At 47.6% G+C, this 9,699-nt stretch overlaps 1 long non-coding RNA gene across 1 annotated transcript; it reads left to right on the forward strand.

Annotated features, from left to right (window-relative positions):
• The first annotated feature begins 261 nt into the window (after positions 1 to 261).
• Positions 262 to 944, forward strand: LOC144929145 (uncharacterized). The gene is made up of 2 exons (XR_013634457.1): positions 262 to 310; positions 897 to 944. It is a non-coding gene; the product is annotated as an uncharacterized LOC144929145 (long non-coding RNA).
• Positions 945 to 9,699: the final 8,755 nt, after the last annotated feature.

Genomic DNA, 9,699 nt, shown 5'->3' on the forward strand with positions numbered 1-9,699 from the left:
GGGTCAGAGCCCCAAACATGCCGCTTCTAAGATGAGCTGCATGCCATTTTAGGGGGTTCAGCCACCACTACCCCAGCCATGTTGTTTGACTCCTTCAATGGAGATGGAGGCAATACGGAAGCAGGTTTTGTGGACGAAGAAGATGATGATGATGATGATGATGAGGTTGTAGATAGCTCACAGCAAGCAAGCGGAGAAACCGGTTTTCCCGACAGCCAGGAACGGTTTCTCACCCTGGACCTGGATCCAGTACCCCCCGAACCCACCCAAGGCTGCCTCCTGGACCCAGCAGGCGGAGAAGGGACCTCCGGTGAGTGTACCTTTTAAAATACTATACATGGTTTAAAAGCAAGCATGTGAAAGAATTACTTTGCCCTGGCATTCGCGGCTTTCCTGGATGTACTCCCAAAGACTTTGCAAAAGGTTTCTGGGGAGGGCAGCCTTATTGCGTCCTTCATGGTAGGACACTTTACCACTCCAGGCCAGTAACACGTACTCGGAATCATTGTACAACAAAGCATTGCAGTGTATGTTTGCTGGCGTTCAAACAACATCCGTTCTTTATCTCTCTGTGTTATCCTCAGGAGAGTGAGATATCATTCATGGTCACCTGGTTGAAATAGAGTGCTTTTCTTCAGGGGACATTCAGAGGAGCCCATTCCTGCTGGGCTGTTTGCCTGTGGCTAAACAGAAATGTTCCCCGCTGTTAGCCACAGGGAGGGGGGAAGGTTGAGGGGGTAGCCACGTGGTGGGGGGAGGCTAAATGCGACCTTGTAACGAAAGCACATGTGCTATGTACGTAATGTTAACAGCAAGGTTTACCCTGAAAGAGTGTAGCCACTGTTTTATAAAATGTGTCTTTTTAAATACCGTTGTCCCTTTTTTTTCTCCACCAGCTGCATGTGTTTCAATGATCACAGGATCTTCTCCTTCCCAGAGGCTAATGAAGCTTAGAAAGAAAAAAAAACACACTCGAGATGAAATGTTCTCCGAGCTCATACTGTCCTCCCACACTGACAGAGCACAGACGAATGCGTGGAGGCAAATAATGTCAGAGTGCAGGAAAGCACAAAATGACCGAGAGGAGAGGTGGCAGGCTGAAGAGAGTAAGTGGCGGGCTGAAGAGAGTAAGTGGTGGGCTGAAGACAGGGCTGAAGCTCAAATGTGGCAGCAGCGTGATGAGAGGAGGCAGGATTCAATGCCGAGGCTGCTGGAGGACCAAACCAGTATGCTCCAGTGTATGGTTGAGCTGCAGCAAAGGCAGCTGGAGCACAGACTGCCACTGCAGTCCCTCTGTAACCAACCGCCCTCCTCCCCAAGTTCCATAGCCTCCACACCCAGATGCCCAAGAACGCGGTGGGGGGGGCCACTGGCCAACCAGCCACTCCGCCACAGAGGATTGCCCAAAAAAAAGAAGGCTGGCATTCAATAAATTTTAAAGTTGTAAACTTTTAAAGTGCTGTGTGGCATTTTCCTTCCCTCCTCCACCACCCCTCCTGGGCTACCTTGGTAGTCATCCCCCTATTTGTGTGATGAATGAATAAAGAATGCATGAATGTGAAGCAACAATGACTTTATTGCCTCTGCAAGCGGTGATTGAAGGGAGGAGGGGAGGGTGGTTAGCTTACAGGGAAGTAGAGTGAACCAAGGGGCGGGGGGTTTCATCAAGGAGAAACAAACAGAACTTTCACACCGTAGCCTGGCCAGTCATGAAACTGGTTTTCAAAGCTTCTCTGATGCGTACCGTGCCGTCCTGTGCTCTTCTAATCGCCCTGGTGTCTGGCTGTGCGTAACCAGCAGCCAGACAATTTGCCTCATCCTCCCACCCCGCCATAAACGTCTCCCCCTTGCTCTCACAGATATTGTGGAGCGCACAGCAAGCAGTAATAACAGTGGGAATATTGGTTTCGCTGAGGTCTAAGCGAGTCAGTAAACTGCGCCAGCGCGCCTTTAAACGTCCAAATGCACATTCTACCACCATTCTGCACTTGCTCAGCCTGTAGTTGAACAGCTCCTGACTACTGTCCAGGCTGCCTGTGTACGGCTTCATGAGCCATGGCATTAAGGGGTACGCTAAGTCCCCAAGGATACATATAGGCATTTCAACATCCCCAACAGTTATTTTCTGGTCTGGGAATAAAGTCCCTTCCTGCAGCTTTTGAAACAGACCAGAGTTCCTGAAGATGCGAGCATCATGTACCTTTCCCGGCCATCCCACGTTGATGTTGGTGAAACGTCCCTTGTGATCCACCAGAGCTTGCAGCACTATTGAAAAGTACCCCTTGCGGTTTATGTACTCGGCGGCTTGGTGCTCCAGTGCCAAGATAGGGATATGGGTTCCGTCTATGGCCCCACCACAGTTACGGAATCCCATTGCAGCAAAGCTACTCACTATGACCTGCACATTTCCCAGGGTCATTACCCTTGATATCAGCAGATCTTTGATTGTGTGGGCTACTTGCATCACAGCAGCCCCCACAGTAGATTTGCCCACTCCAAATTGATTCCCAACTGACCGGTAGCTGTCTGGCGTTGCAAGCTTCCACAGAGCTATCGCCACTCGCTTCTCAACTGTGAGGGCTGCTCTCATCTTGGTATTCATGCACCTCAGGGCAGGGGAAAGCAAGTCACAAAGTTCCATGAAAGTGCCCTTATGCATGCGAAAGTTTCGCAGCCACTGGGAATCATCCCAGACCTGCAACACTATGCGGTTCCACCAGTCTGTGCTTGTTTCCCGAGCCCAGAATCGGCGTTCCACAGCATGAACCTGCCCCATTAGCACCATGATGCATGCATTGGCAGGGCCCATGATTTCAGAGAAATCTGTGTCCATGTCCTGATCACTCACGTGACCGCGCTGACGTCACCTCCTCACCAGGTATCGCTTTGCCAGGTTCTGGTGGTGCATATACTGCTGGATAATGCATGTGGTGTTTAATGTGCTCCTAATTGCCAAAGTGAGCTGAGCGGCCTCCATGCTTGCCTTGGTATGGCGTCCGCACAGAAAAAAGGCGCGGAACAATTGTCTGCCATTGCTCTGATGGAGGGAGGGGCGACTGACGACACGGCTTACAGGGTTGGCTTCAGGGAGCTAAAATCATAGATTCATAGATTCATAGATATTTAGGTCAGAAGGGACCATTATGATCATCTAGTCTGACCTCCTGCACAATGCAGGCCACAGAATTTCACCCACCACTCCTAAAAAAGACCTCACACCTATCTCTGTGCTATTGAAGTCCTCAAATTGTAGTTTGAAGACCTCAAGGAGCAGAGAATCCTCCAGCAAGTGACCTGTGCCCCATGCTACAGAGGAAGGCAAAAAACCTCCAGGGCCTTCCAATCTGCCCTGGAGGAAAATTCCTTCCCGACCCCAAATATGGCGATCAGCTAAACCCTGAGCATATGGGCAAGATTCATCAGCCAGATACTACAGAAAATTCTTTCCCGGGTAACTTGGATCTTACCTCATCTAAAAACCCATCACAGTCCATTTGGCCTATTTACCATGAATATTTAATTACCAAAACCATGTTATCCCATCATACCATCTCCTCCATAAACTTATCGAGTTTAATCTTAAAGCAAGATAGATCTTTTGCCCCCACTACTTCCCTCGGAAGGCTATTCCAAAACTTCAAAATCAACAAAGGGGGTGGCTTTACATCAAGGAGTATTTCAGGCAGGACTTCACGGAGGGTTCCAATAAGAAATGGTGCACCTAAGTTATTGTTTTTATTGGAACAAGGAGGTTAGCCTGGCCTCTGATTGATACATGGCTAGATTTACCTCGCTGCACCTTCTCTGTGAGTGACTGCAGTGTGACCTAGAGGAATGAGTCCCCTAGACAGGGGAGGAGGCAAATGAGTACAAAACAAATCTGGTCTATTTCTTGTTTTGATCCACTCCATCTATCTTTTACATCTTTGGCTGGCAGCAGACAGTGCAGAAGGACTGCATGCCATCCACATCTCATGGCTGCTCGGCAGAAGATGGTACAGTACGACTGCTAGCCATCCTCATCTCTTGCCTGCCCGGCAGAAGATGGTACAGTACGACTGCTAGCAATCCGTATCGCCTGCCTGCTCACCATAAGACGGTTCAATAGGACTGACTGCAGGACTAAAGAGAATGACCTGGTCAAGTCACTCCAAATTTAGTCCCTGTGCCCATGTCTGCCCAGGCGCTCCCAGCCGACGTGGCCAGGAGCACCTCGGACACGACGAGAACGGCTACCAGTCGTACTGCACCGTCTGCTGCCAGAAGGCAATGGGTTGCTGCTACTGTGTAGCAATGCCGTACCGCGTCTGCCAGCACTCAGGAGACATACGGTGACGGTTACCTGAGTGGGCTCCATGCTTGCTGTGGTATGGCGTCTGCACAGGTAACTCAGGAAAAAAGGCGCGAAACGATTGTCTGCCCTTGCTTTCACGGAGGGAGGGAGGGAAGGGGAGCCTGATGATATGTACCCAGAACCACCCGCGACAATGTTTTAGCCCCATCAGACATTGGGATCTCAACCCAGAATTCCAATGGGCAGCAGAGACTGCAGGAACTGTGGGATAGCTATCCACAGTGCAACGCTCCGGAAGTCGACTCTAGCCTCAGTACTGTGGAAGCACTCCACCGAGTTAATGCACTTAATGCATTTAGAGCATTTTCTGTGGGGATACACACACTCGAATATATAAAACCGATTTCTAAAAAACTGACTTCTATAAATTCGACCTTATTCCGTAGTGTAGACCAGGCCTAAGGCCGGAAGGGACCACTGTGATCATCTTCTGACACTGACCATAGGACTTCCCTAAATGAATTCCTGTTTGAAACACCTCTCTTAGATAAACATCCAATCTCGATTTAAAAATCACCAGTGATGTGGAATCCACTGCAACGCTTAAAGTGGAGTAAGCTAAACTGGAAAAATGGACTCTTGTTCTGGAAAAAGTGTCCCCACGGGAGTTACTGTGGAATGGGTGTGAATTTGAAGTGCAATGCCTTACCTTATTCTGGAATATCTTCCCTGTGTAAACAAGGCCCTGGTATGTGGGGGGAGGGAGTGTTTCTTCCTCCAAATCACTGACAACAGCTTTTCTTTGAGAACTAGGCTTGTAGAACAAAGGAGCATCAGTCATCCTCCTAAAGCAATGCCGTGGAGTTCCCATTCAAGAAGCAAGAAGAGACAAATAAGCATGAGCAATTACTCAAGTTTAAATTCTCTTGCTTTCCACTTCTACTCTGATGCTGTTCCTTCATACAGGCTTCTGTAAAGTTAATAGAATGCTCCTGAGTCCTGCCCCTCCTCCCTCCAGGGCTTTGAGAAACTTTGCATTCGCCTGCAGTGTTTTGTAACTGAAAAGCACTTAGTAGTCCCAGAGAAGCAGAACCACTGAATCATGCTAGCATACAGCGCAATTTAGAATCACCTTTGGGTGAGAGTATGTACAGTTGTGGGGAAAATACAGGCTATTCACTCAAGCCACATGATTTGTAATGGCTGAAAGGTCAAGAAAAGTGTGGGGCCCTTACTGAATGGTGGAGGCAACCTAGTGACAACCTAGGCAACCTAGTGGAAAAAGCTAATGCACTCAATGCTTTTTTTGCCTCTCTCTTCACGAACAAGGTCAGCTCCCAGACTACTCCACTGGGCAGCACAGTATGGTGAGCAGGTGACCAGCCCTCTGTGGAGAAAGAAGTGGTTCAGGACTATTTAGAAAAGCTGGATGACCACAAGTCCATGAAGCCGGATGCACTGCATCCGAGAGTGCTAAAGGAGTTGGCGGATGTGTTTGCAGAGCCATTGGCCATTATCTTTGAAAACTCATGGTGATTCAGGGAGGTCCCGGATGACTGGAAAAAGGCTAATGTAGTGCCCATCTTTAAAAAAGGGAAGAAGGAGGATCCTGGGAACTACAGGCCAGTCAGCCTCACCTCAGTCCCTGGAAAAATCATGGAGCATGTCCTCAAGGAATCAATTTTGAAGCACTTGGAGGAGAGGAAAGTGATCGGGAACAGTCAGCATGGATTCACCAAGGGCAAGTCATGCCTGACTAACCTAATTGCCTTCTATGACCAGATAACTGGCTCTGTGGATGAGGGGAAAGCAGTGGATGTGCTATTCCTTGACTTTAGCAAAGCTTTTGGTACGGTCTCCCACAGTATTCTTGCCAGCAAGTTAAAGAAGTATGGGCTGGATGAATGGACTATAAGGTGGATAGAAAGCTGGCTAAATTGTCGGGCCCAACAGGTAGTGATCAATGGCTCCATGTCTAGTTGGCAGCTGGTATCAAGCGGAGTGGCCCAAGGGTTGGTCCTGGGGCCATTTTTGTTCAATATATTCATTAACGATCTGGAGGTTGGCATGGATTGCACCCTCAGCAAGTTTGCAGATGATACTAAACTGGGAGGAGTGGTAGATACGCTGGAGGGGAGGGATAGGATACAGAGGGACCTAGACAAATTAGAGGATTGGGCCAAAAGAAATCTGATGCGGTTCAACAAGGACAAGTGCAAAGTCCTGCACTTAGGATGGAAGAATCCCATGCACTGCTACAGACTAGAGACTGAGCAGCTAGGCAGCAGTTCTGCAAAAAAGGACCTAGGTGTTGCAGGGGATGAGAAGCTGGATATGAGTCAACAGTGTGCCCTTGTTGCCAAGAAGGCTAATGGCATTTTGGACTGTATCAGTAGGAGTATTGTCGAGGGACATGATCGTTCCCCTCTATTAGGCATTGGTGAGGCCTCATCTGGAGTACTGTGTCCAGTTTTGGGCTCCACATTGCAAAAAGGATGTGGAAAAATTGGAAAGAGGCCAGCAGAGGGCAACAAAAATTATTAGGGGGCTGGAGCACATGACTTATGGGGAGAGGCTGAGGGAACTGTGATTATTTAGTCTGCAGAAGAGAAGAATGAGGGGGATTTGATAGCTGCTTTCAACTACCTGAAAGGGGGTTCCAAAGAGGATGGATCTAGACTGTTCTCAGTGGTAGCAGATGACAGAACAAGGAGTCATGGTCTCAAGTTTCAGTGTGGGAGGTTTAGGTTGGATATTAGGAAAAACTTTTTCACTAGGAAGGTGATGAAGCACTGGAATGGGTTACCTAGGAGGTGGTGGAATCTCCTTCCTTAGAGGTTTTCAAGGTCAGGCTTGACAAAGCCCTAGCTGGGATGATTTAGTTGGGGATTGGTCCTGCTTTGAGCAGGGGGTTGGACTAGATGACCTTCTGAGGTCCCTTCCAACCCTGATATTCTATGATTCTATGAACTTATTTCTTATTTCCTGCTTCATTGTTCTGGGGATTATCATTCAGAGAGGTTTTAGATCTGTGCTGTTTCCTGCTTCAGATCAAATACCAGAAATTTCATAGACACCCTTTATATTCTTAAGTCTCCTTCTAACCATGTATATCATCATGAAAGCAGATTCCCCTGGGGCTTTTAGGCCTTGACCCTGCACTAGAGAAGTCTATGGTGTTCCTGTGCACCCCCTGGTGGCCCAGCATGGTGCTGTAAGATATGCCCCATCTAAACTCGGGGACAGCCATGGGTCACTTCAAGAGCCCAGGCAAGAAGAAGCCAGCACAAATTAACCAAATAATATGTCCTCTTTTTAAATCAAGTTTCAGGACAGGAATTATTGCAACAAACAATTAACCAGGACCCTGCTTCACGGCTCCCAAACCTATGGTCCACACCAAAGTCTCTGTGACAGCTTGTCTCCTGGGGCCTGAGAAAGCAGCTGCCAGCTACTGCAGCCTGCCTGGCTTTTACTTTCCCCTCAGCTTCCTGTCCCTGTGTTGAAATAGCTCAGCCCCTGGGCTGGGTCTGCTGGGGCTGTAGGCACCAGCCTAGGCTGTCCCTACAAGGGGTAGCCCACTTTTCCCCATTCACTCTTTCACAGTTGGTTGTTGACTTTACTGGAAAAACAGCAGGGGCTTTTTACAACTTCCTTCTCTGGGGGAGGCTAATGAGAAGTTGCCTCTTTATTGGACTGAAATGTAACCTGCCAGACTGCAAGAAACAGTCGTTAACCTCATGGTGAGGGGCAAAACCACTCGGAACAGAAGTATCCTTTTTTAATTCAGGTGAAACCATCAGATTACTACAGGGGGTAAAGTCCAGCTGCTTTAGACAACTCAGCCATCTAACTGGGAAAAGCTATCTCTGTGCCCATTCAATCCTTAGCATCATTAGCCTCTTCAAGGACAGACAACTAACTTAGAGTCTGTGATGGCGTATGGGGTGTTGATATGGACACTTGTCCACCAGGAACTAGACTGAATTAACTTTGATACCCAGACAAAGAGTACCAGCCCAGCATTCTCAGGACTGTATTAATTGACAGCCAATAGATTGTGGAGCCCTACTCCTGGCTCCACTGCTAAGTTTAAAAACCAGAATAAGATGGAGACCTCTCTGGTAGCTTCTGCAGACAGGCACTGCTTAGATCTGCTCATGCTGACACTGAAATCAGCAGGCAACCTCCCACTATGTTCATAGTCCAGGTTCTGTCTCTGAAGCAGCAAAACAGCTACACTGGCAACCCCTGGGAACTCAATTGGGAGGAAATGGAGCAAACCATGCCAGTCAGGAGCAAAAATTCAGTCTAATTTTCTGGAAAGTGTGACTGTAACTGCAACAGAGTCTGCCAGGGATTGCAGAAGAGGTCACTGGGGAATTGACTTTCTCAAAATGCCAATGGTGGAAATAAAATCCCAACTGATGTTAAGACAGTGGCAACACCAAACTCCATTGTTTCGTGGGTGACTGAACTTCAGCTAACACCTGAATATCAGCAAAAAGAACAGGAGGACTTGTGGCACCTCAGAGAGTAACAAATTTATTTGAGCATAAGCTTTCGTGAGCTACAGCTCACTTCATCGGATGCATGTAGTGGAAAATACAGTGGGGAGATTTTATGTACACAGAAAGAAAAGGAGTACTTGTGGCACCTTAGAGACTAACCAATTTATTTGTTATTTATTTGTTAGTCTCTAAGGTGCCACAAGTACTCCTTTTCTTTTTGCGAATACAGACTAACACGGCTGTTACTCTGAAACCTGTCATTATATACACAGAGAACATGGAACAATGGGTGTTACCATACACACTGTAACAAGAGTGATCAGGTTAGCTATTACCAGCAGGAGAGCGGGGGGGGGGGAACCTTTTGTAGTGATAATCAAAGTGGGCCATTTCCAGCAGTTGACAAGAACGTCTGAGGAAAAGTGGAGGCGGGGAATAAACATGGGGAAATAGTTTTACTTTGTGTAATGACACATCCACTCCCAGTCTTTATTCAAGCCTAAGTTAATTGTATCCAGTTTGCAAATTAATTCCAATTCAGCAGTCTCTCATTGGAGTCTGTTTTTGAAGTTTTCTGCTGAAGAATTGCCACTTTTAGGTCTTTAATCAAGTGACCAAAGAGGTTGAAGTGTTCTCCGACTGGTTTTTGAATGTTATAATTCTTGACGTCTGATTTGTGTCTATTTATTCTTTTACGTAGAGACTGTCCAGTTTGGCAGAGGGGCATTGCTGGCACATGATGGCATATATCACATTGGTAGATGTGCAGGTGAATGAGCCTCTGATAGTGTGCCTGATGTGATTAGGTCCTATGATGGTGTCCTCTGAATAGATATGTGGACACAGTTGGCAACGGGCTTTGTTGCAAGGATAGGTTCCTGGGTTAGTGTTTTT

Source organism: Lepidochelys kempii, chromosome 11, assembly GCF_965140285.1.
Source record: "Lepidochelys kempii isolate rLepKem1 chromosome 11, rLepKem1.hap1, whole genome shotgun sequence".
NCBI lineage: Eukaryota > Metazoa > Chordata > Testudines > Cheloniidae > Lepidochelys > Lepidochelys kempii.